At 41.8% G+C, this 26666-nt stretch overlaps 1 long non-coding RNA gene across 3 annotated transcripts in view; it reads left to right on the top strand.

Annotated features, from left to right (window-relative positions):
* The window catches only part of LOC118533763 (uncharacterized), a 108921-nt gene that overhangs the window by 12035 nt on the left and 70220 nt on the right, over positions 1 to 26666 (top strand). For all 3 annotated transcript variants that reach the window (XR_013443354.1, XR_013443355.1, XR_013443353.1), the window contains exons 2-6: positions 10626 to 10747; positions 12247 to 12387; positions 14122 to 16082; positions 16899 to 16964; positions 17997 to 18190. This is a non-coding gene — a long non-coding RNA (uncharacterized LOC118533763). The remainder of the gene's footprint in view (positions 1 to 10625; positions 10748 to 12246; positions 12388 to 14121; positions 16083 to 16898; positions 16965 to 17996; positions 18191 to 26666) is intronic.

Here is a 26666-nt window from a genome sequence, read left to right as displayed (position 1 = left end):
GTTCCTCACAAGAGCCAGAAAGTGGAAACATGCAAATGTCCACTGATGGATGAACAGATACATAAAATGTGGCATATAAAAAAAATGGAACATTATCCAGCCTTAAAAAGGAATGGCGTTCGGACACAAGCTACACCAGGGGTGAACCTTGAAGATATGCCAAGTGAACAAAAGGACAAATATTGTATGATTCCACTTCTAGGAAATGCCTAGAGTTGTCAAATTCATAGTGACAGAGAATTAAACGGTGGCTGCCAGGGGCAGGGGGAGGAATAAATGGGAATTATAGCATTTAATGGATACAGAGTTTCAGTCTGGGAAGATGGAGACGCTCTGGACATTTCCATCTAGATGGACGGTGGTGATGGTTACACGGGATATGAATATATTTAATACCACTGAATGCTTAGAAATGATTACAATGGTAAGTTTTATGTTGTGTATATCTTACCACAATTAAAACAAAAAGCAAAGGAATGCTAAAAACACACACACACACACACGCCCCTAAGATTCCTTCAAGTTCGGAGTCCATTGCTTATAGTGAAGGCCCATTGCATCTAGATGAACCTGTTTAAAACTCACCTGTTTATTATCTTTCATTTTCTAGTTTCTGTTTTTCAAATATCCAGTTCTTCCTCTTTGCCCTGATGTTGAGTGATGGCGTGCGGATGAGGAGACATGCACAGTGTGTGTCTGTGCCTTTTCCTGAGCCAAGGGAACACGGAATATTGTCCGTCACAGCAAAATATCAGCACTCAGGTTTGATCCCGACTTTGTATTTAGACTGTTTTCAGTTTAGAAACCTCTCTAGGAGAAACCAATACAGCCCTTATTTTTATACTTCCTCCAAATTTTTAAGTTTATTTTTTATTTTTTTTAAAAAGATTTTATTTATTTATTTGACAGATAGAAACATAGCGAGAGAGGGAACACAAGCAGGGGGAGTGGGAGAGGGAGAAGCAGGCTTCTCGCTGAGCCGGGAGCCCAATGTGGGGCTCGATCCCAGTACCTTGGGACCATGACCTGAGCTGAAGGCAGACGCTTAACGACTGAGCCACTCAGGTGCCCCCAAATTTTTAAGTTTAATTGGTTTTCAGATCCCATCTATCATTTATCTATAGACATACATTGAAATACAAGACATGATTATCACGTATAAAGCCAAATGTCGACTTTCCTTAGGATGATGCACAAAGCAGTATGGCTAGGATGTGAATCTCTAACAGTCGCTCTCAAATGCAGAAGGGTCATCTTAAATATGGGTAAAAATCCCCTGCAGGTTTCCAGGACCCCAGCACCGGAAAGGCTCACCTGGCACGTTTGGTGAAAATCTGCATCCCTGTCACCTAAGGGCATTTTTATGCAGGTGAGCTTCATCACACTGAAAAAACAAACAAACAAACAAATAAACAAAAAACTGGACTGCCTTGCTTGCTACCTTACAGGACAAAGCTTTAGAAGCTCTAGAGAGCGTTTTCAACAGTCTGTCCTTTTTGTCTCAATATTTTGTATTGTACCATTTGTAAGAGGCAAAAGAGGACCTCGAGATTGCCCTCGGTAGGAGCGCAGCCCTCTGTGGGGAACAATTCCCCATAACCACTTTTTAGTTCTACAGCCAATAGTTGGCAAATTTGGGAGGTTACCGATTCTATTGAGAATCCAAAGAAACTATGGTCCTCTCCTTTCCAGTATGAACTCACAAAATTTTCTGCATTCCCTTCAGATGGTTCTTGTCCCCTCGAAGCACATCTGTAGACTTCAGGTAAATTACCCTGTTCTCAATCCTCTTCCTCCCAGAGAGACCCCTTCCTCATTATTAAAGAATCATACAATTTCATATTTAAAGGGGGCTTTAGGGTCATGTATTTCAATCAAATAGTTTTGTTTTATTTTGTCTTTTTTTCCAATAGAAGAAGAAACAGAGGCCCAGGGAGATTAAGTGACTAATGTCACACTGGATTAAAACCAAGCTACCTAGATGTAGTTGAAGATTCTTTCGATGATGCTCATTCATATTTGTCTAGGAGATGTAACTAATGAGAATGTGATCAAACTGACCCCATTGAAATTTGTGGAATTATTTTTTCCCCACAGGGTTTGTTGGGTAACCCTTTGGAATCCATTGAGGCTGAGCATGTTTTTAAGGATTTATCTGAATACCATCCAGTTCTAGAGGACTGTTTGTTTCAAAACCGGAAGCCCCAGACCCATGAATCCAAACTGTACCTGCTTCTTCTGCCATCATGCTTTCATGTAAGGGGGTTTGATCAGGACGCTTGGGTATGGAAGGTGTAGAGGTGGGAATGCAGGACTAGATTATTCTGAGCCAGACCTTGTGGGCAGGTTGTGGTGGCCATGGGCTAGGAGCTGAAAGAAGATAAGAGGACAAACTAATGGAGCCCCACGGCCAAGCTACATGGCTCCTTCTTGGACACCTGAGACAAGTGGTGTGGTATAGGGAAAAGGACATTGATTTAAGGGCCAGAGTTGGTTCTGCCATTTCCTAGCTAGGTAATTTTGGTCAAATGAACTTGTGAGCATCAGTTAGCTTATGTATGAAATGGCAGTGGTGTTAGATAAGAGATGGCATGTACAAAGCCCCAGGTATATAACATGCAAGCAAAAAATGCTCATGTGTATGTACATATGTATGTGTATGTATGTGTATATGTATGTATGCATGATGTGTGGGGTGTGTGTGTGTGTGTGTGTGTGTGTATGTTGGGTTCCCAAAGAAAAGCTGAGGCTTTGTATTATAAAGCCTTGCTTAAAACAAAAAACAAAACAAAACAAAACAAAACAAAACAGTAACACTCTCTGAAACTCAAATTTCTACTGTAAGAGAGATGTGATTTTGAGTGTAAGCATTGTCCATCTTTCCTTCTTGCTTCACTCAAACATTTTGGAAACAAGCTGAAAGGGAAATAGTGTCAAACTAAAAAAACTTTTGTCAAGTCATTGTACCTTTATTAAATATTTGATTTCTCCAGTACAAAATGGAGAAAGAATAGATCCAGCCAACAAAGTGTTTACTGTCTGGTTGAGAAAATAATATTTTATATAAAAAACAACCAGAAAACAATACCAGGTGCTATGCAAACCATCACTAGCTCTCGTTTCAGAAGACATGATCTGAGGGTCTGGGGTTGTCTTGGAAAGGCATCTTGGGAGGCTCCCTAGGCTGGTATTTGAGAGTGGGCTTTGGAGGCAGACAGATGAAGATGCATCTCTGCTCTCGTGCCAGTAATTTTTGTCTTGTTGCTACATTTTAATGTAGTAACAATCCTTAGTTGTCTCATTTTGAAAAGGGGAAAACTACATTTGCTTCTTAGGGTGTTGTAAAGATCAAACAAGATAACAGATGCAGACAGAGCACTAAGCACAGACGTTGGCACGTAGGAAAAGATAAAGAAATTGGCTGGACGTGTCCGTTTCTCATTGAAAGTGAATCTTAGTAAGTGTTGAGGATGCAGAGAAACTGTTTGTGGAAATATAAAATGGTACAGCCACTTTGGAAAGCAGTTTGGCAGTTCCTCCAAATATTAAAGTTACCATATGACCTGGCTATTCCACTTCAAGAGAACTGGAAACATATATACACACAAAACTTGCCCACAAATAGTCATAACAGCATTATTCATAATGGCCAAAAAGTGGACACAACCCCCGTGTCCATGAGCCGATGAATGGATAAACACTGGTGTGTCCATGCAAGCAGGGGAATATTATTCAGCAACAGGAGAGAATGAAGTGCTCATCGATGCTAAAACATAGGCAAACCTTGGAAGCCAAGTGAAAGAAGCCAGTCACAAAAGACCGTATGTTATATGATCCCATTAATGTAAAGTGTCCAGAACAGGCAATCAGCCATAGAGAGCAAAAGTGGATTCATGGTTGCCAGGGGATGAGGTGGGTGGTTGGGGAGAAGGGACAGGGGAAAGGGAGGGACTGCTGATAGATTTGAGGTTTCTTCTTGGGGTGAGGAAATATTCTGGAATTAGTGATGGTGGCATAACCTTCCAAATGTACGAAATGCCACTTTAAATGAATTGTGTGCTTTAAATGAGTGAACTCTGTAGTATGTGAAATATATCTCACTCAACCTGTAAAAAAAAAAAGAGGTGAAGCTTAAACGGACGTGGCCCTTGGGCAGGCAGAAGGAGCAAGAGGGCAGAGCACACAAGAAATGGACGTCTTCTGCGCATGTGAGAATGGGTTTGAGAGAATAGTGGCAACTGAAGGATTGTGGGCGGGGGTGCGCCAAGGTGGGCCATTTAAGACCAGGTGTAACAGTTCAGAGTTAACCTCAGAGGCAGTCTGAGGGTCTCTGGGGTGGTAGGAAGGTCAGAGAAGATAGAATTTTCCAGATTTCTCAGCATGTGGTGTGGATGGAGCAGGGAAGAAAAATCAGAGGCAGGTGAACTGGAGTAGCTCCTGACAGAAAAGGAGACACGTCTGTGGGTGTTTGTGCTGAGGTTGAGTCTGCAGTGTATGCTCTTGTCTGCAGGGAAGGACCCATGAGGGTCATAGCTGCAGTGTGGGGGGCAGGCGTCCGATGAGCTGTCAACGGTGGGCGGGACAGCCCCGTGTGGGCTGCTTGGTGAACATGAGCAGAGCCCCCATCCTCCCTCACAGAGCATTCTGCTCTCTGTGAAAATTGTCCTGGGGGTAGGAATATCCTCATTTTCGGTACAGAACAAACACAAATACGATATTTCATATCTTCTCTGCCATTTTCACCCTTCCCTGTAATTGGAAACTCTTGCCCCCAGTCTCACCTGTAGGAGTCTGACTTCCAATGTAGAATTCTCTTCCCCTCCTCACCAAACCCTCCCTGTCTGTCTTCTTTTCCCCCCTTCACATTTTCACAGGGTTTTTATTTTATTTGTCAGTCCTTTTGATTAGCGATGGTAAAGGAATAGGGGAGAAGAGGGAGAGGATGCTTCTGTTTCATTAGTTTCTGATAAAGTGTGAAGTTTTTAAAGGCTCCTTTCATAAATCTACACACTTTTCTGTTTCACAGTCTCCAATTTACCTCCTCCTCTCAGGCTTTGGTTGTGTGCTCAGAGGCACGAGACCTTGAACACCTCTACACGGTGTCTTAACTAGCCTCCAGCGGATTCGGAAGGTTGAGCTTCTCTTTGCCCCTCAGCTTGCTATTAACCATTTTCTCCTTATTCCTGGATTTTGCCCTTTTCCCTCAAGTTCACTGCTGCAGATTTTCTCCTGGGAGCGACCCTCAATTATAATATCAAATCTAGTTCTTGTGGTGATCTAGCTGCCCATTGCAGCTCCCACACTCAGACTTCCAGCTGGTATAGGAGACTAGATGGACCCGCTCCTCCTCCCTGGTAGAGACGCCCACGCAAGGTGCACTGAGGGGGAGTCATTTATAAGACATTGCCTTATATCAGCTCCCCTAGCACCCTAGAATGCCTCACAGGTAGAACCCCAGAGAGTCTTGGTGGTTCTAGTTACTATTGTTGTTTCAACAACTCAAGTTGTTGCTCAGTGACTAGGTGTATGCATATTCCTTTAAGATTTAAAATAAAAGTGTTTGGGTGACTAGGCTTTGAAACCTAAAGGCTTTTTTATTTTGGTAAGTTATTTCCCCCTATGAGACATATACAACATTGGCTGTTGAGGTTTGCGGAAGAGTTAAAGGGCCTTCAGGCTGCCTGCTCTTGGGCAGGGTAGCGAAGTCACAGTAGGTTGCTACCTTGGGCTTCTTGGAGAGTCCTCTTCATTCTGTGGGGTACTCTTCATTTCTTCTTCCTTCCTTCCCTCCTTCCCTCCCTCCTTCCTCCTCACCTCCATCCTCCCTCCCTCCCTCCCTCTTTTCCTCACCCCTTCCTTCATCACTCACTCCCTCCTCCCCCCTCCCTTTCATTCCTCTTCTTAGTAGTGTGACAATTGCTCCTAATTTCCTTTCAACTTGGAAGTAAAATTGTCTTTATGGTTCTTAGGCTTTTTTTCTTCTTATCTTCCTAACTGCCCATACCCATCCACTGCATCCAGACTTTACTCACTCTTTAAGTCGTCAAAGTGAGCTGAGAAACAAACCTCTGCCTTTGACCTTGAGCCTTCCCAAATGTCCAGAAATGCTGGTCACTACTTCATTGTCTGGCAGAGCAGCTCAACCCTAAACCAGCCTGAAGGTTTCTTTCTATCCATCTGTCTCTTCCAACTATATCACAAGAGTCAGGACTTCCCTGGAGTTCTTAGGGCCTGAGAACATTCTGGAGATTTCGAACTTCCCAGTTAGGGCCAGTACATAAACCATTGCAGTCGTGAGCATGACCTGGCTCCTCTAGTCAACCAGATATCCAGACTCCTGGGACCAGCAATGCTCCGTGAACACCTGATCCAGGATAGCTTCCTCCGAACCAGCTCCTATCCTGGACTCCTGGGGCTTGGAGGGTATTGCTGTTCCCCTCATCTCATTGACTGTCTTCCACTGATTCATTCTTATAGCAGGTCCACAATGACTGGAGGCCCCTGAGAGGCTGTGAAGCCTAGAAACAGAAGACTTGACTTACAGTCTTAGGATGTGGCCTAAGTCTGTCTCTCAGGATCCCTGGAAAAGGAAAGATCATGGATTTAGGCTGATTATCATTTCCCTATCATAAATTAACAATGGTTCTGTTTCTGTGTCTTACTAAACTTGATCATGCGCCAGTTGGTTAGAGACATGGGTGTAAGGAATTCTGGGTAGCCCTGGCCTTTTTGTAGGAAATGGTCTCTAACTAAAGAGAGGTTCCCCTCCCCCTGCCAAGGGATATCCATGGAATCTTACTCTTAATTTGCTTCTGGGCCTTTGTTACTTGAACTTTGACCAGTCTTTGAACCACTGTTCTCACAGAACACACTCAGGAATCCTGAACCCCTACACCTTCTGGGTGAGCAGGGAGACAGTTGCTCGGGGGCTGCCTTGCCCTGACCCTACCTCTCAAGGCTCCCGCTGTGCTGCTCAGCTGGGCAGGAGGATGACCCCATTCCCTGGCCTCTTGCTGACAACAGAAGAGTTTCAGATCCTTGCAAAGTCTTGTACTCTGGTCCCTGTCCTTGACATGGCTCTTCTGGATGGTGAAAGGCCCTCTTGCTTGAGAATTTCAACAGGAACCTGAGCTTCTCCACACTGACTCTGTAATGAAGCAGTACCCTCTATTTGATAGAATCCAAGATGCCATCAACGGTAAAACATGCCATTATTTTATGTCTCACAAGAAAAAAGAATGCAGCCAAACTATGACTATTGTTGATGTTAAGACCATCCTATTAAAAAAATGTGTCTCTTAAGAATCAATGAAATATGGAGCACAGTGGTTACATGTACAATCCTTGGAGTCAGACTGCTTAGATTTGAATCTCAACTCTATTATTTAACGTTTGACCTTGGGCGAGCCACCTGACTTCTCCGTGCCTCTGTTTCCTCATCTGTTGGGATGAGAATAATAGTATATATTTGAGAGGACATTGAGGATTAGATAAGCGACTCCATGTAAAACACTTAACACCTGGAGTATAATAAAGGCTCAATCAATGTCAACAACTTTTAGTTGAATGCTGATAAAGAATAGTAGCAATTATTATGCACCAGGTGTGGTGCCAACTACTTTATATGGATTATCTTGATTGTGATCAGCACAGTAACCCAAGAGGGAAGAGGCTGTGATGGTGCCTCCTTGCCGGAGGAAAAGCCGAGGCAGGAGATTGGTTATAGGGTGCCTGCATCTTAAATAAGCTCTGTAAACTCCTTCCCCGCCCCCCACTTTTTTTTTGCTTAACATTTTACTTTTTTTTTTTTAAAGATTTTATTTATTTGACAGAGAGAGAGAGAGAAAGAGCACACAAGCAGGAGAAGTGGCAGGCAGAGGGAGAGAAAGAAGCAGACTCCCCGCTGAGCAGGGAGCCCCATGTGGGACGCGATCCCAGGACCCCGGGATCATGACCTGAGCCGAAGGCAGTCACTTAACCAACTGGGCCACCCAGGCGCCCATAACATTTTACTTTTAACATACAATTTTGTTCCTCTTTTCCTCTTAGTCAGAAACAGATTTACCATGAAGGCAATGAAGCTTGGGCTTCAAGATCCCTCATCTACGTAGGCTCTTCCTCAAGACCTATGAGCTCCAGTGGAGTATTTGCAGAGTGCTCTGAGGGCTGGAGAGGGGGCAGAGATCGTCTGCCAGGGCCTGCAGAGAGTTGGTAGTCCAGCAGAATGGAAAGGGTGGTGAAATGCCAGCATGTAGACCGCAGCAACCATTGCTGACTTGTCCCGATATTCTCCATGTGAATGTCCTCCTCTCTCTCCGCATAGCCAGCCAGCCTTCTAAAGGAGCAGAGTTGCAGATTTGCTAAGGCATGCATTGACCACCTTGCTCTCTTCTGTATTATGACTCCTCCAGGGGCGACCCCACCAAGCAGAAGAAAATACCCACAGTACCATGGTGAGGATGTACACAGGGAAACACTGACAAGGAAAGAACGAAAAAAGCACTGGAAGTCCATAAGTTCTCTGTTTATCCACTGACAAAGAAACAGCTGGTGACAAATGGATTTTCTAAAAGTAAATAAAAGCTCATTTTAGAAATTTTAATTTAGGTTGAAGATTGCTCATTCTCTCTCTCTCTTTTTTTAAGAGAGACTTAGAATCAGAGAAAAATAACTGTTGCTCAGACTTTTAATTTAAAAACATTTTAGGGTTTTTAGTTGACTCATTCTCTAATTGTCATTTTTTTTAGTTAAAAGAATTTTTTATTTTTATTTTTTAATTAACATATAATGTATTATTTGTTTCAGGGAGTTAAAAGAATTTTTTTTAAAGATTTTTATTTATTTATTTGAGAAGGGGGGAGCAGCAGCAGAGAGAGGGGGAAACAGGCTCCCCACTGAGCAGGGACCCCGACAAGGGGCTTGATCCCAGGACCCTGGGATCATAACCCAACTGAGCCACCCAGGCACCCTTAATTAAAAAAATTTTTTTTAAAACATTTCCCTCTACTGACTTTGAGATTGATGTATTCTTTTCTATTCTCCCGGATTGGCACTGGAAAAAAATGTGATTTGATGTCATCATCATTCTATCGTTAGAACACTGGATCCACATAACAATTTCAACCATTTCACAAATGATCACCAAAAACTACATGGTCACCAAGACCTTATTGGTGTTTTGTTTTTTTTTTTGTCCACCTGGTGCAGAGTTGGCAAGTTTGAGCAACAAAGGAAAGCACACTGGGAGAAGTAAATAAGTTTGTTTACTTTGTGTACTTTATTTTGTGGGCTGGGTGAACTAGCTAAGTGCGTAGATACTGATATTTACTGCCATTGACCAGGAACAGACGATGTGCCACATTGAGCTCTGTGGACTCTACTGGGGCTAGAGTTTGGTCATGCCATCTCCCTAGGACGGGGGGTTATTATTCTCCTTTTTCAGAAGGAAAAATCTGAAGTTCAGAGCTGTTAATAAACTCTTCTAGGTCATACAGATTATGTATTTCATTCACTTTGGATGTCATCAGTTGTAAGGTCCATCATGATTTTATGTACCACTAAGAAAGCAAGAAATATTCTCACCACTGTAGCGTAGTGGTTTTATATGTCTTAGCGTTGGTTTTTTTTTTTTAAAGATTTATTTATTTATTTATTTGACAGAGAGAGACACAGCGAGAGAGGGAACACAAGCAGGGAGAGTGGGGGAGGGAGAAGCAGGCTTCCAGCTGAGCAGGGAGCCCGATGCGGGGCTCGATCCCAGGACCCTGGGACCATGACCTGAGCCGAAAGCAGACGCTTATCGAGCCACCCAGGCGCCCCGTCTTAGGGTTTTTGCTATATTCTTATTGGTAAGGCTCTTGAACTTACATTGGCATTGATTTCTCTCATAGATGTCTCTTGCACATGTGTGAAAAGAAAAATAGAAATGAAAAAAATGGGTTTTTTAAGAAATGAAATAAATTGGTTAAGGTTTTTATAAAACTTCACATTCAAAATGTGGCTCTTCTGAACCATTTCCCAACTGGGAGTCAGGGATGTTCATGTTTTGCTGCGCAGGCTCATCCTCTATGTCACCAAAAATGTGGGTGACGTCGCATTTCCTGTTTGTTTGCTCTCATCTCTGAAGTTCTCTTAGGAGCCATTGCACAGTTTTATGCCTGTGTACAAGCGGGGAAGACTGGCCAGCTACAGCCAGCCAACAGTGATTGTCAGATGTATTCTGATCAGAAATTCTAAAATGTGAGTAAATATGTGTCTTTAGGTTCAAACTGAGGTCCGTGTCTCTCTTAACGGAGACACAAAGGAGGCTTTTGTCCTCTGGTTCCCGAAGTCGAAGTTTCACAGCAAAGGTCAAGAGCAGGTGCTGAAACTCAGTTGTACTCCAACTTCTCAACCCCTTAGCTCGCATCAACTGCTCAGGTCCCCTGGGTTCCCTTCCAAACCTCCAATGAAGGCAGGTTCTTGGCGGAAAAGGGAAAATTCAAACCCCAGGAAGGACCTTGTTCTGGTCTAGTCCTGGTTTCAACCTTCCCTGATAATTTTCGCAGAAGTTCTCCGGAAGCACACAATTCCAAAAACATTGGAATCGCCAGAGTTTGAAGATACTGCTGTTTGATTCTGTGCAGGGCGGTTGGTTACGAAAATCGTCCCCTGTCCCAGGTGTGGATGCTAGTTGTTCTGAGGAACTGACTCTACTGCACGTCTTCAGGGTGTTTTCATCGCCATGGCCAGAAGCCACCCCTTGTAGGTAGGTGGGGCTTAGCAATACCACGATCTGTTGTGGAAAAAAGCCTCATGTCTACAGGTTTTGGGGGACGGATCTGCATCATCATCATCACTCAATCTTCACACATAATTCAGTCTGCCTGGAGAGATGACCCCTTTGTCTAACACCCAGAAAGACAAATCACGTTAAGGAAAGGTCACCCAAGACGCTCCTGTTTTGTGCATTCAAGTACATCTGTCCACATTTTCAGTTTTGTTTGAGCACTGGAGTTTGTTTATTTGATTATTTTATATTATGGCAGCTAGGGACCAAGATATTTCTTTTCTGTTTGTTTCTCCAACTCTTTTTACAGTTTAACAAGTCAAATACAAAACTGAGGGGAGTTAATAAGGCTCGTGATGGTGCTGTGCATAGCATCCCCATTATTGATTGGAAATACTGCATTGGAATGCCGTGGAAGAGCCCCAAACCAAAAATTTCAGACGTCTGAAGCTTCGAGCTTTCCAATTAGGCTGAAAGTTTCCCTTGATAAACCAGTGGTGCTGAAGCTTTTAATATTGTTTAGCTGTATTAGTTATCAGCAACATTTCCTAGCTAGGCAGACCAGCGGACCGCTTGATGTTAGCGAGGTAGCTCGTCTGACTCACTTGCACATTTTCCAATCAAATATTCTATCTGAAAAAAAAAAAAACCCTAAAATAAAATCTTAAGTGTAACGTAAACTGATCATAATTGGGAGCAAATGCCTCCTTCCCTTCTTCAATGTTATCTGCTCCTGTGCAGCCTATTTTGCATCCAAAGATACATTTGAAAGTCGAAATCCCTTAGAGCTAAATATTCTAAACTGACAGAAGAATTTCTAGTGGCACACCAGCCTAGAGCCATGTTTTTATGAGGACATCACTTTCTATTTCCAAGCTTCAGCATGCACTCTTGCTTCCTATTGCTGGGAGCCATGCCACATCAACTTGCCTCCCTCACAGCCTTTAATGTTTTTTTAATGGAGTCCAGTTTTCCACCTAAGTTATGGCTAGCTTTCTGACAAACCATCAGACACCTAAGTAACCATAATGGAGGTATCCAGCTGTGACGTGGGGAGAAGGCGAGGGGAAACTTTTATGCCTTTGAACAAAACCATATTACGATCATTCATTTTTACCTGGCCTCCGGGTTTGCCAGAAAGGCTGAAAGGGGCTTAAGAAAACATTTTAAAAATTAATATGTGATATGAAGTCTTTTCTTGTAAGCCACAAGCTAAAATCATCATTTCTAAGTCTGGCTGGCGTGGCAAGGTGCCGCCTGAATGGGGGCAGGAAGAATAGTACTGCCGCATTTTTTTTTCTCCAGCATAAAATTGCTCGTGTAGCAATAAAGTTAGTTATCTAATGAAATAAAGCAAGCATATTGTGTAGGCACCTGGTTGTTTGGAAGAACCGAAGAAAATAATTGTAAATTTACATGAGTGATGAATCACTGCAGATGCAAATGTATCAGGGAATATGGGCATTTCTCTGTTAAAGGAAGAAGGAGATGCTCCGGAAAGTCGGCACTGTTGATGGCTTTATCTATACCATTTGGAAAGCATTTGCAGAACACTTGGTAATTAAATATGCCCTCAGCTGAGACATAATGCCCCAGGTTGTCCTGCTGGTAAGTAAAAGGTAAGTATTCTCATCATACCTGCGTTCTAAAATTTCTGCTATGAAGCACCTGAGTTTTCTGGGACACTAGCTGTGAGGTTGTGCAGTCTATACAACAATATGGGTAAATGTCATCGCTAAGAAAGAGGCAGAATTCCTCTTCCTAGACCCGGGACAACTGGCTCTTTGTTGGCATTCAGATTTCAGCTCAGCCTCTTCCCCTCCCCATTGAGTCCTTCCCTTCCACATTAGCTCACTCTAAACCATCACATTCCCCACCCCCTTTTTTTAATTTCACTAATCATTGTCTGAAAGGATTATCTTCATTGGTTTGCTGGTTTGTTGATGCCCATGCCTGGCAGAAAAGAAACTCCTTGAGAGCAGGATGGTATTTATCCTCTCCACCCCTGATTCCCCAGCTCCTCGGAAACAGTGCCTGGCACATTGTAAGTCTTCAATGAGTAGTGGTTGAATGCATGAATGTGCGAGCAAACGACCAAACGAATGAACGAAAGAATGAACAAATGAACGCAGGATGTTGACTACAATATAGTTCCAAAGAGAGCTCTAGAACACTGGATCCCTCATAGGCTTGGTATAAGACAGGAACATATGTAGAGTCTAAGATGTAGCCTAGGTCCGTCCACAAGCATCTGTAGTATACTTGAAAAAAATCCCCTCAACTTCTGGCACAAATCTGACATATTACACTCTTGAAGGTTTCTTAATGGAGAGGTTTTGGGGAGATGACCTGGTGTTTCAATTCAGTCCCGCAAGGAGACGGGGGGATATACTAGCAGGGAGGTCCTCTCAGGGTCCCCACCTGTGGGCATCTTGGGGATAGACCCACAATCACACGTTACCTGCATCAACAGGGACTCTTCTGTCCAGTGTGGGTGTTCTATTAGCTTGAAATTCCTCAACAAAGACTTTTTCCTTGGACAAAGAAAAGTGTTTTACCGCGTCATTAATATTTTGGGTGCTTTCTGTTAAAGCAGTCCTTGATGTCTTTCACATAGGTTAAAACTCTCCTTGCCAAAAAAGCAGTTTCGTTTGGCTGATGGAGTTGGCGGTTCATTAGAAAGATTAATAACTTAAAAAAAATACTTCTTTGAATTTGATGTATCTTATAGGGAGGGGCCTAGTTTGATGTTGTCCACCTTAACTTGTCATCCAAATTGCCCTTGAGGAGTGGTTTTTAATCTGGTATATTTTCACCTGTATCTTCTGAAGTGGGCTTTTTTTTTTTTTTTAACCAGGAGGGTAGAGTAACGTGGAAAGCAGCTTTTATTTTACTCCAAGGACAACTAACTCACATACAACCAAGGGCAGAATTAGTCTTTAGGTATATTTATTAGCCTAAGGGTGTCCTGGGTGTGTGCGTGTACGTGTACGTGTGTTTGTGTGTTTGTGTGTCACTCAGGAACCTCTTTAAAAAATAATTACCTTGTGATGAGTATCTGATGCCAATGGTGTATTTTCATGTTAAAAGTCTGAGGTCGTTATTTCCTTGAGACAGCCAATGAACTTCTTTTCACCTTGTTCCTGGATGCTTTTCCTCTAGGGCAAGCATACCTGCAGACCAGCCCTGGCCAATGGTTAATGTTCCAATAAAATGGTTTCTCTTCATAGTATAATTCCAGTCCAGTCAAATGAGAAATATTTACTAAACGTTTTTTTAAAATATATATTTAAGATCTATATTCTCTACCAGCTGGTGTATCAATGGAAAAAGGCCTTAATATTTTCTTACAGCTTCTATCTCTTGTTCCTGTTGACTCCGTCAGCCAAAGAAAGGCAACTGGAGGATGAGGTTACAAGTTGAACCAAGTGTGGGGTGCACAGATAGATACACAATAGTGTTCGTCTCAGCCAAAGCTCACTATTAAAATTTTGGTCATGTTCAAAGACTTTTTCAGAAATGGCTCTTGGGACAATTTTGTGTCCAGTCTTTAATCATTAACCACGGCATCTTTCTGTCATCACTTCAAGAGGCTAGAGTGTCATGTATGGATAATGGCAGTGACAGCATTGTCATCCACATATGAAAAAGCCATAATCAATGGCTTTGATGTCATCAAGCCACAGCCCACCAATTTGATGTCAGTGTGATGGATTAGGAATCGTCAGGCTACAGTTGTTGGCTTTTAAAAAATAAGGAGTCCATGAAATCGGCTTCTGGGGTGGGACATATAAATAGACTTTTTGGGGAAAAAGTTAATGTAAATCCCCCATTGTTGGCGTTATGTTAAACTGTGTGCGGAGGAAGGGCATGCTGTGGCAGCTGGGAGGGTCAATATCTAGAGTTCTCATAAGGTATGGCCTTCTCGAATTTGTCATTATGTTTCCACCCCCCAAAAAGGATGGGGTGAGAGAATGGAGAACCTGGGGAAGAGAAATCTGGCCAAAAGGGAATCTCCTCTGTAAACTGGGGAGGAAAGGGCTCCTTTAAGGAGTTTGCATGTACTATTTAACTGGTGCCTTCGTATAACATCTTGACTTAATAAGGAGACCAGCAAAAGGGAAAGAGAAGACAACCGACGGAAGAAATGCGCAGCAAGACAATAAAAAGTATCCTCCTCACACCCACCGCCTTAGGGGTTTTTCCTTTGCGCCTCAGAGCTTATCCCACTGAAACTCATCAATTTTTGCTTTTGTGCTGGAAATGCCCGAAAACATTTAAGGCTTCACCGCCACCCCTTGCGGGTGAGAGGGTTTCACAATGCTCGCTGAGCCTTGTGGTGTGTCCCCGGGGAAGGCCAGGGGGCCACAGGGGAGGGGAGAGAGGCGCTCTTTCTCTTCCTCGTCGGGGATCAAGTGCCCCCCTCCCTGCCAGCCTGCGAACAAAGGACGGAACCTCAAAGCCCCTGCCCTAACGCGTGACCTCGGGGCCCAAGGCAAAACATTTTATCTCTGGGTCCTACTGACATAAGCTCCTCAGGCACTGCAATTGTGGTTTATGATGTGACTAGAAACCTTTGATGGAATTACTCTTGCCTTCTATTTCTCTGCCCAGCCATTTATTATTCTGTATATTTTCGAGAGCTGTGGGAAACTTTCATAACCAAGCCTAAGCCAGGCGAAAACTTGTTCTATTTGGAATTTGTAATGAAGTCAAAACATGGCCTGGATTTTCTGAAAGGCTCCTTTGGCTGCCTGCAACAGCCCCAGGGCACCATCAGACAGGGATGGAGAAGGCCTGGGAGCAGATTTTGTTACCAAGAATAGGACAGAACAATATTTGCCTCCAAAACACTAGGGCTGCTATTTACCTTCTCAGCTGGAAGAAGTGAGAGATAAATGCATATTTCACATGAAGTGCAAATACCAATTCTTTCATTTCTAATTTTCAGGATTTTTTTTTCTTCACTCCCTCTCAACAAAGGGCTAGGGAGATTTTTTAGCATATTTGATTTCCTGACCTGAGGGGAGAAATTCTTTATTTCAGAACTTTTGACCCCCAAAGAGCTGTTACTTTGCCTGAAATGAAACTGTGAATAAAAACTGTGAGACATTTAAAGTGACTGGGGGTTTTGAGAATGCTTTCTTTTGTGTACTGTGCACGTTGGTGGGTGTGGGGTTGCAGAGAAAGACAGAAAAACCAAGTTTCGCTCTGCTTGGATGGAAAACTTCCCCTACTTCTCAGAAGCTCTCGAAAATTATTTACTGGCTTAAACCTGTTCCCTCCAAAGGAGCTTCCGTCCCTAACAGAAGTGGTAAGTTGTAAGATGGAGTTAGTCCCTAATATTTATTTGAGTCAAAGGTTAATAGTAAAGGGGGGGTTTGGTCCCTCACTGTTCCAAGTTAATGTTTATTTTTCACCGTCAGGTAAAGAATTTCCTAAGGCCCTTATTTCACTGCTAAAAGCGGAGTAAGAGAACACCGATTCGTGCCCCCGGGCTTGAATAAAGGAATAAAAACAGCACAACATTTGCATCTACTTAACAGTCTCCGTTTTTAAGAGCCCCTCACAGTAAGAGGGGAAAACCGTATCTGGAGGTTAAATGAAGCTCTTCTGAGATATTTGCCAAAAACACAATTCAGAGAAAGATAATCATTGTCAGAAATGACCTAGGAATTTGAGGCCTTATGATTGAAAGCACAAAGCTCAGAAAGGTGCATTCTCTTGCTTCCCGGCCTGCCCGGATATCAATGAACATCAGCTAAAGGTGGCTGAAGAACCAATTTCATGCATCTACTGTACGAGGAAATGAACTGAGCCAAGGGCAAAAATAAAATTATACAAATGTTATTATAGACTAGCCTGCTTCTGTCCTAGTTTAATTCAAATTTTAATGCTGCAGGCCTCGCTTCCGGCAGTAGCCTTCCTGAATAAATCAACATTTGCTTACATCTAAATTATTAGGGGAGCATGTGACTTTGTTTATTGTATAAATTATACGCAAGGTTAAAGCATTAACTGTTCAACTGGTTTTGTTCAGTCACCTCACCCACTCGCCCCCAAATCATCTCTCCCCCAAATAGGAAATAACAATCTGACATTACTCCTTTTTTTTTTTTTTTTTTTAAAGACAAACCAAATAACAAAGCCGCAAAGCACAGTGAACCCGAGGTCGTGGGTGGGAGCACAGCTAAAGGTAAGATGGGAGAGAGTCTTAGCGTTTAGGAAAAAGAGAGAAGGAGCAAAGGGCCAAGAAATTGTTCAAGTGAGTTCTGGTGTGGTGTCTGCACAAAGTGAAACAGTGATCTGGTAAATAATCAGTTCGGTTGATTAAGGCGGTCAACCAAATGGGACAATTTAATACAGAACTAAGGAAAGCCTTTTGGCTAGGAGGATTTCAGTAGGCAAGGAATTTCAAACTCTACCGCAGTGTCGGGCCCAAACATTTTTATTGCCTGAGATCTGTTAGAAAAGAAAGTTAAACACAGACCCTCTGGAAAATGCACTTACAATGTTTTTGTCTTTGTACATCACAGTGGGCGGCTCCCGAGAGCCTACCCACAGGTGTTTGGGAAATAAGGATGGGCTTTGATAACTAGACAACTTGACTTTCCAAGCATTTAGACAAATCGGGTATCAGATGTGTCCTACTATGAGAACATCCAATTAGCGTGAATATCAAAGGTTCAAAGTAGACCAATCAGTTGCAATTATTTGCTTTTTAAAGGTTCTTATTTTATCATCCAGGGTAGGCCGCTTTTACTCTTTGGCCTTTTTCACAGTGATATGTTAATTTACAAAATTGTAAATTGGATTCAATTGAAAAGATTAAATTCAATCTTTTCCGAGAATATATATACATGTATATGTATGTATGTATTTCTTTCTTGAAACTTCTATAAACACTGTAAATAAGAAGATTTTATACAGAATGATCATTTCCAACAAATGATTCCAATCTAAGGGGTGTGCTCAAGAGGAGAATCATTTATTTCCCTTTCAACCACTATTGATTTGTTCTGCCTCTTACATTGGACTTTGAGATCTCGGACAGCGATTCTCCAAACATCAGTCATGTGCCACCTGTAACAGAGTGGCCCAGGAGCGGAACCCAGGAATCTGTATTGTAGCCAACTTCCACATGATTGGGTTGTAAAGGAACTAACATGTGGGAACTTCTTCTGGGTCTGATATGGAAGCAAACCACGTAGCTCTATCTACTCTTCAGGTGCTTTGCATCATCTTCTCCTCATGGTGTCCTGGAGCCCAGCCCAAACTAGAACAGGCTTCCAACCAAAAAGACTTTCCAATCCCTGCCTTGCAATTTTTGGCCAGTGAAAGGTATCTTTGGAACATATTCACTGAGTCCGTGGTAAATCCCGATGTGTAGTGAGACAGTACACTGGTGAAAAATCATCACACGTAAGTACAATTCTATTTGAAATAATTTATGAAATGTAAAAGTAAATTGCTTTCCATCCAATTGGTATTTTTAAGAAATAGCTTTTTGACAGCAGCGTGTCAGAGTGGAAAAAGCAGAGACGTTGGAATCAGATAACTCTGGTTTCAAATTGGTTTCGTTGTTTATTCTCATGGGGTATTTGGCAAAAACTTGAATGTCTCCCAGCTCTGTTTGCTTGTCTGTGATATGGGACTAATAAATTGGAAACACGGTGGGTTTGGAAGAAAAAGAAATAGTATGCAAGCAATGTTTGGGATACGGTAGATGCTGAATTGGTGATAATTACTATTTACTATTTACAAACAGCTTTTGAATCCACAAATAGTATGTAGAAGGTTAAACCTTAAAGTGCGGGCATGCTGCTGCTGAGGAAAATTGGGGAGTTTCTGGGGTGCACAGTTAGGTTGGCCTGAACCTGAAAACTGCTCACTTCCTGCCCAAGCCTAGGGGGCCTGTACACCTGTCCCAGAGTTCCCTGGGGGAGAAGACAGAGAGAGGGAGAGAGAGAGGGAGAGAGTATGCCTAGGGATTATAGAGGGAAGCCATCCAGATGACCATTACAGCTGGTTTTTCATGGAGACTCTATGTCAGAAGACAGGACATCATGTGTTGAAGACTTCGCACATGAAATGGGAACTTTGGGCCACTGGAGACAGAGGAACTAATAATTATCTAGAATTAGTGTCAAAGTTTCCATAAAACAGATGTAACAGATTAGCATACAGAGAAACCGCTGCAGGTGAAAGAGACTTCACTTGGTGAAATGAGACTAGAATACAGGGAAAAACATAAAAGACCTGGCTTAGGGTCACACTAGCTCCCCAGTTGAACACCACCAAATGACAGGGACAATGATGGCGATGAAGACAACAATTTTCTAGTGGCCTAATCTGGCACAGCAGGTCATGGTAGTCCTCACAGAATGATATCTTAAGTTTCATTCCTGCTTGGAGATGTTGTACTTAAAATTTTCAAGTATGTGATATCATTTAATGATCATATCAAGCCTGTGTTTTATTCTTAGCCTCATGGTCCTGCAAATGTCTTGGGAAATGATTCTATCTCGAGTCATGGAAAATACCAGCTGAATCTCACATTATGTGTGAAATGTGTCTCCATAGCACAGATTTGTTGTTTACCTAGTTTTCATTTACTATTTTTAAGGTAAAATGATATCCCAAATCCCCTTTGGGAAACCACCTACTCTCAGACCACAAGATTTAAAAGGCATCAAGTCCATCCCTAACATGAGAGGTGGGTGCTGATTGGCCTAAGCACACGGGCATACTACCTTCTTACAGTGATTGGTTCACTCGAGCACTTTGTAAACCAAGGGGAGCCATGCACAATAAGACTATTGTTCTTTCCCAAGTGACTTGAGCCTGGAAGTATATGGGCTGGTTCTACTGTTGCCATCTTGCCACCACATGTAGACCAAGAATAAGGCCAGTGAGTGGAGGAATGCAGAGCTCAGCCGAGATAAGGACAGAAAATAGGTCTTACTGACATCAGTGGAGCCCAAAAAAACCATTCCTGAAGGGAGTCCCATTCTGGACTTCTTGCTTAAGTGAGCCCATAAACTCCCTTATGGGTTAAACCAATTTTGGCAGTGTGTTTTCATTTTCAACAGAAGAGAGTCTTTTTATTTATTTATTTATTTATTTTTTAAAAATTTTATTATGTTATGTTAGTCACCATACAATACATCATTAGTTTTTGATGTAGTGATCCACGATCCATTGTTTTCATATAACACCCAATGCTCCATGCAGTACATGCCCTCCTTAATACCCATCACCGGGCTAACCAATCCCCCCTCCCCCCTCCCCTCTAAAACCCTGTTTGTTTCTCAGAGTCCATAGTCTCTCATGGTTCATCTCTCCCTCCAATTCCCCCCCCCCCCATTTTTCCCTTCCTTCTCCTAATGTCCTCCATGCTATTCCTTATGTTCCACAAATAAGTGAAACCATATGATAATTGATTTTCTCTGCTTGACTTATTTCACTTAGCATAATCTCCTCCAGTCCCATCCATGTTGATGTAAAAGTTGGGTATTCATCCTTTCTGATGGCTGAGTAATATTCCATCGTATATATGGACCACATCTTCTTTATCCATTCATCTGTTGAAGGGCATCTCGGCTCTTTCCACAGTTTGGCTATTGTGGACATTGCTGCTATGAACATTGGGATGCATATGGCCCTTCTTTTCACTACATCTGTGTCTTTGGGGTAAATACCCAGGAGTGCAATTGCTGGGTCATAGGGTAGCTCTATTTTTAAATTTTTGAGGAAACTCCACACTGTTTTCCAAAGTGGCTGTACCAGCTTGCATTCCCATCAACAGTGTAAGAGGGTTCCCCTTTCTCCACAACCTCTCCAACATTTGTTGTTTCTTTCCCTGTCCATTTTTGCCATTCTAACTGGTGTAAGGTGGTATCTCAATGTGGTTTTGATTTGGATTTCCCTGGTGGCTAATGATGATGAACATTTTTTCATGTGTCTGTTAGCCATTTGTATGTCTTCTTCAGAGAAGTGTCTTTTCATATCTTCTGCCCACTTTTTGACTTGATTATTTGTTTTTTGGGTATTGAGTTTGAGAAGTTCTTTATAGATCTTGGATACCAGCCCTTTATCTGTAGTGTCATTTGCAAATATCTTCTCCCATTCTGTGGGTTGCCTCTTTGTTTTGTGAAAGACCTCGATGTGAGACAGGAATCCATCAAAATCCTAGAGGAGAACATAGGCAGTAACCTCTTTGACATCGCCCAGAGCAACTTCTTTCAAGATACATCTCCAAAAGCTAGTGAAACAAAAGCAAAAATGAACTTTTGGGACTTCATCAAGATAAAATCTTCTGCACAGCGAAGGAAACAGAAGAGAGTCTTAACTGAGGAAGGACCTCTCGCTACCATTCTACACTGTGGGGTGTTGTAGATAGAGCTTGTCTATTAGATGGCTATTATGTAAAACAAGGGCAGAAAGGCAAACTGGCAAGCTATGGGCAATTTTATACTCTGAGAAAATATAAAGACTATCTCCCCAACATAGGGCGCATTCTGCAGGGGTTGCTAGTTACCTACTCAGATATTTGTTCTTTTTTCTTAAACTTTTGACTATAGCTGGACACATGACCAACTTTTTAAAAATTGAAGTATAGTTGACATACAATATTATATTAGTTTCAGATATATAGCATAGTGCTTCAACATTTATTTACATTACCAAGTCATCACCATGATAAGTCTAGCTACAATCTACCACCATACAAAGTTGTTACAGTATTATTAACTAAAGTCCCTATGCTGTACATTACACCCCCATGACTTATTTATTCTATAACCGGAAGTTTGTACCTATAATCCCCTTCCCTATTTTGCCCAGTCCCCCACCTTCCCCTCTGGCAATTGCCAGATTGTTCTCTGTATCCGTGGGTCTGTTTCTCTTCTGTTTTGTTTGTTCGTTTGTTTTGTCTTCTAGATTTCACACATAAGTGAAATCATACAGTACTTGTCTTTCTCTGTCTGACTCACTTCACTTAATGTAATACTCTCTAGGTCCATCCATGTTATTGCAAATGTCAAGATTTTATTCTTTTTTATGGTTGAGTAATCTTCCATTGTATGTCTACACCACATCTTCTTTATCCATTCATCTACTGATGGACACTAAGGGGGCTTCCGTATCTTGGCTATTGTATATAGTACTGCAGTGAACACAGGGGTGCATATATCTTCCTGAATTGCTGTTTTTGTTTTGTTTGGATAAATACTGAGAAGTGGAATTGCTGGATTGTACAGTAGTTCTTTTTTAAATTTTTTGAAGAACCTCCGTACTGTTTTCCATAGTGGCTGCACCCTTTTGCATTCCTGCCAACCATGCACAAGGGTTCCTTTTTCTCCACAAGTGGTGTGAAGTGATGTCTTTTTGTGGTTTTCATTTGCATTTCCCTGATGCTGAGTGATGTTGAGCATCTTTTCATGTGTCTGTTGTCCATCTGGATGTCTTCTTTGGAGAAATGTCTATTCAGGTCCTCTGCCCATTTTTAAGTTGGATTATTTGGGTGTTTTTTTTTTTTTTAATATTGGATTGGGTGAGTTCTTTATATATTTTGCATATTAACCCCTTGTCATTTATATCATTTGCAAATAACTTCTCCCATTCAGTAGGTTGCCTTTTTGTTTTGTTGATGGTTTCCTTTACTGTGCAAAATCTTTTTAGTTTGATGTCGTCCTATTTGTTTATTTTTTCTTTTGTTGCCCTTGCCTAAGGAGACAGACCCCCAAAAAAAAAAAAAATATTGCTAAGACCAATGTCAAAGAGCTTACTGCTAATGTTTTCTTCTAGGAGTTTTATGGTTTCCGGACATGACCAATTAAAAAAAAAAAAAAGACATTATCAGACACCTTTGTGATTCAGTGTGGACATATAGCGAAACTCTGACCAATGGGGTTTAAGCAAGCTCCTCCAGGTGGTTTTGTTTAAAAAGATAGCTGGCATGTGTCCCTTGCCTTTTTTAAAATTTGTCCTTTCCTTTATTCTGCTGCCTAAAATCTGCATGGGATAGCTGGGCCTCTAACATCTTGTATCATGAGGCCAGTTCTCTATCTTGGAAATGGCAGACCTATGAGCTAAAAGGAGTCTCTATGGACTTCAGGGAGCAAGCCATTTTCCAGCCTTGGCTTGCCTACACCTGAATATTCCTTGAGAAAGCAATAAACCCCTTGTTTAGGTCATCGTTATTTTGAGTTTTTATTAGTCAAGCCTCATCCTAACTATGACTTCCTGGTGTTTTACAAGAAATTAAATTATTTTCCTAATCTCTCTTTGACTCTATGAAAACTGAAAATAGGTACAGTTAATGTATGCAAAGTCCATATGGTGTGGATATATTCTTTCAATATATATTATATAAATAATTACATAAATTACATAAATGTTAAAGTTAAGTTCAATGCAAGCCAGGATGATTCAGTTCTTTCTATGTGCCCAGTGCTATTCTAGGTCAACGGGATTTGTCAGTGATACAGGTGTGAATGTGATACACAAATGCAATTTAGAGTCCCAAAACCAATTAAATCGCCTGTTTGAAGATGACATTTTGGGGGTATTTTAGGGGAGGAATGAAAAGCAAGGTGTTATGCATATTATAGTTTGGATAAATGCTGTTTATAATGGTATAAACACTGCCTGAAAGCCCCTGTCTCACAATAGCTATGATTCAGATTCTGCAGGTATTTGTCAGGGCTGAAATTAATAAATTACATGGAAATCAATGGATTCAATTCTATTTGCCTCACAGAGGTACTTTACATTGCTGGGTGAATTTGAAAGAGAGCAAGTATTTTTTTCAGCTTTAAAATCTGGAAACTTAATGAATGTCATGTAATCTATGAAAAATTTTAAAATAGGGTTTTTTTGTTTGTTTGTTTGTTTTTAGTAATTTCTCCCACAGTGGGTAAATAAAATGTTCACACCCATGTGAAAGGAGACTGAGGTAGAAAAGGAAAATGAAAAGAGCCCCTGGGAGGTTGGTGGTGGTAGAAATTGGAAATTGCATCTGTGTCCCTTTAGCTTGGTGATTTCCTTCTACTCACACGTTCATACAGGAGTCCGTGGTGGACATGATTTGTTTGATTGGTGAATGTCATTTTCCAAGGTGTGCTAGAATTCCTGGAAGAGATAAGGGTGTGTCAGGTGTGAGGGATGCAGAGAAGTAGCAGGAAAACAATGCAATACGGATATATCCGTTTGCTGTGGCCGTGTAAAAAACCACCTGCAAGTCAGTGGTTTAAAACAATGGCCATCTATTTAGCATCCAATTCTGGGGTTCGGAAATTTGGGTGAGGTTCAGTTTTGGGCTGGTCTTCCTCATGTGTCTGTTGCAACCCCTTGGTTGACTGAGCCCATCTCGCGGGGGTTGGTGGCTATGGGTTGGACCATTTTGAGGTGTCTCATCCTCTATGAGGCTAGCAGGGGCTAATTCACACAGCGATGGGGAGAGTTTCAAGAGCAAGTGGAAACACATGAGGCCTCCCATGGGTTAGTATTGGTCCGGTCTTCTGTTACTTCCCTAGCACGCTATTGGGCTAGGCAAACAACCAGGCTTGATGAGAGGAGTGCCAAGTCACATGTCCAGGGGCATGGATGCAGGGAAGGGGAAAGTGTAGATATTGTTCAATCAATTCACCAAATGGACGGTATATTGAGAAACTGAGGGGAGATGGGCTTGATTTGTTGTTGAACAAGTGAGCACAAGAGTAGGAAGAAATAAAAAAGGATACAGGCAAGAGAGAAAGAAGGGCATCAAAGAGCAGTGAGAGGTTAAAATGTGATACGAATAGCAATAGGGAACCCCGAAGACCCTTGAGCAAGATAGAAATGTGGATGAAGCAGAGGGCATGTATTAACAGCCACAGAGTTATAGGGGACTTTTGGCTGAGGGCCTAGCAAGATAAGTAGAGCGTTTGTATCTCTGGGTTTCTGAGTTAATGATGCCAGCAGTCTCCGGACCAGACCAGCCAAATTGTAGTGGATTTATTATTTACATTACAACTGCATTTAAAAATGAAAACATATGTCTACGTTTCCATTGCTTTGAAAATACCATTGAACATGCTGTAGAATTTTATATCCAGTAACAGGATGCAATTTCCCTATCAAATAAAATTGCTGTTTGTTTTGTGTACTCTATATTATTATGGAAATTTCACAGTTGATCAGCAACAGTGAAGTCGACTGCCATGAGCAGGCCACTTAATGTGAGCTATGCTCTCCCACTCCCCAAAATCCTGATTCCCTTTCTCTTTATGGGGATATCGTTTTATGCTAATAATATCCTTTTTGGTTGTTGTTTTGTTTTGATGCATTATAACCTGATTCAGAGGAGAAAGGCAAATGCTTTTTAAAGCTCTCTGGTGGAATTGATAATGTACTAAAAGAACTCTAACAAGGGAACATCTTGGTGGTCTCCTATGGTCTCACTTCTCTGCTGATAATGCATTGCTGAAACCAACAAACAAGAAGTTGCTTAAGGCCCAGTTAATTTTGCTGACTTCTGCAAAGTATGCCTGATTTTGTTCCTAGTGATTCTAAGAGTAATGATAACTTATAGCATGGCTGGGCAATTTTGTAAGAAACCTCCTCTTCCAGGAGCAATTTAGAGGTGCTTCTTTCTTCTTCTTCTTCTTCTTCTTCTTCTTCTTCTTCTTCTTCTTCTTCTTCTTCTTCTTCTTCTTTCTTCTTCTTCTTCTTCTTCTTCTTCTTCTTCTTCTTCTTCTTCTTCTTCTTCTTCTTTCTTCTTCTTCTTCTTCTTCTTCTTTCTTCTTCTTCTTCTTCTTCTTCTTCTTCTTCTTCTTCTTCTTCTTCTTCTTCTTCTTCTTCTTCTTTTCTTCTTCTCCTTCTTCTCCTTCTCCTTCTTCTCCTTCTTCTCCTTCTTCTTCTTCTTCTTCTTTTTTTTTTATTGCAGTATGACAACAGCAAGTAGCCAAATCCTGTTAGCAAATAATGTGATTTCTGAGCTTGGGTTCTGGACTAACAATGTTACAGGGTGTGTGTCCCAAGCTATGAGGTGAAGTTAATAGTCTCATGTTTTGAAAAATATACAGTGTTTGAGTCTAGTAGTTCCTATTTTCTCTAAAAGTGGTCTTCGAGTCGTTCCCCCCGCCCCGTTGTCTTGTTTTAACTTGTTGGCTTGGCTGATTGTGGACTTTGAGCAGGAGGGTCAGATTGGCTGACAAGGCGAGGAGAAATACGGTGGGAGGGTCCTTTCCTGCTTAGGGCCCCGGAGGGTGGTAATTTAACCTGTTAAGTCTGAGAAACTTTGTAGGGAAAATACTCAGAAAATATCCACATGTGTAAAGTAAGCATTAAAAGAAGAGATGTTTCCGGTAGCGTGCCTTTGTTATAAAACCATGTCAATGAATCCCTGTGACTGAGAGCGTGACCTTTGAGGTTAGTTTCCACTGCTTTTGAGCTGCATGACTGTGGGCAATTCTCTTCATCCTCAGCTGCAGTTTAATAATATCTCATAAGATTGTGGCAAACATTAAATTGGATAATGTATGTGGTGCACAGTGCTCGGCACATGGTAAGCGCTCCGTGATGGCGTCATTGTCATTAATCAGCCTCCTGACGTCCACTTCCTTATCCTGACATGTTCAAGGCCAAAGTCCACGAGTCTGGCTTCCCCTGTTGTATGATGTTGATTAGTAGTAGGTGCTGGGTGCAGAGCAGGCCCTCAACAAGTTCTTGAAAAACAAGAGAATGAATCCATCAGTAGTAGTATAATTATAGTGATGCGTGTATGTGTGTGTGTGTGTGTGTCCTTAAAAGGAAGATTCAATCCTCATACATTAAAGTGCTTTTGATGACATACAACTGACAGGTCACCAAAGATTTCTTTCCATCAGGAATTTACTTATGTGTTTGTTTTAAA

Source organism: Halichoerus grypus, chromosome 13, assembly GCF_964656455.1.
Source record: "Halichoerus grypus chromosome 13, mHalGry1.hap1.1, whole genome shotgun sequence".
NCBI lineage: Eukaryota > Metazoa > Chordata > Mammalia > Carnivora > Phocidae > Halichoerus > Halichoerus grypus.
This window is presented reverse-complemented; position numbering and strand designations above follow the sequence as displayed.